This window comes from Lupinus angustifolius, chromosome LG12, assembly GCF_001865875.1.
Source record: "Lupinus angustifolius cultivar Tanjil chromosome LG12, LupAngTanjil_v1.0, whole genome shotgun sequence".
NCBI classification, from domain to species: Eukaryota; Viridiplantae; Streptophyta; class Magnoliopsida; order Fabales; family Fabaceae; genus Lupinus; species Lupinus angustifolius.
The window spans coordinates 12,102,957-12,103,610 of record NC_032020.1 but is presented as its reverse complement, the minus strand read 5'-3'; positions in this window follow the sequence as shown (position 1 = coordinate 12,103,610).

Genomic DNA, 654 nt, shown 5'->3' with positions numbered 1-654 from the left:
GAATGTACAATGTTTTACAAATGAGAATTTCGCGCCTTTTTATAGGCCAAGGTGTTGGATGCTCAACTGCCTTGTTTTGTTGCTAAGTTGCTCACCTTTGGCCCCTATGAAGAGCCACTTTGGCCCCTACTTGACCCCTATGGTGGGCTAGGTTACATGCATGGTGACATCTCCTCCTTCTTGTCATAGCCTTATGTCATCCATGAGGTCGTGTTCTTTGCCTTTAAGTAAAGAAAAAGTAAGATGATCCATGATTTGACCAAAAAATCACTTTTTTGGTGCGCCAGCCGCTTAGCCCACATGTTTCCCCGCTAAGCTGCCTGTTTCAGTAGCTTGCCTGACCTGGTTCCCCGCTCAGCTACATGTTTTAGCCGCTCAGCTGACTGGTTCCACACTCAGTTGCCTGTTTCAGCAGCTTAGCTGGCCTGGCCTGATGCTTGGTGCCTGCTGACCTGGCCTGGTGCTTGGTGCCTGTCTGACCTGGCCTGATGCTTGGTGCCTGGCTGACCTGGCCTGGTGCTTAGTGCCTGGCTGACCTGACCTGGTGCTTGGTGCCTGGCTGACCTGGCCTGGTGCTTAGTGCCTGGCTGACCTGACCTGGTGCTTGGTGCCTGGCTGACCTGGCCTGGTGCTTGGTGCTTGGCTTGGTTGGAC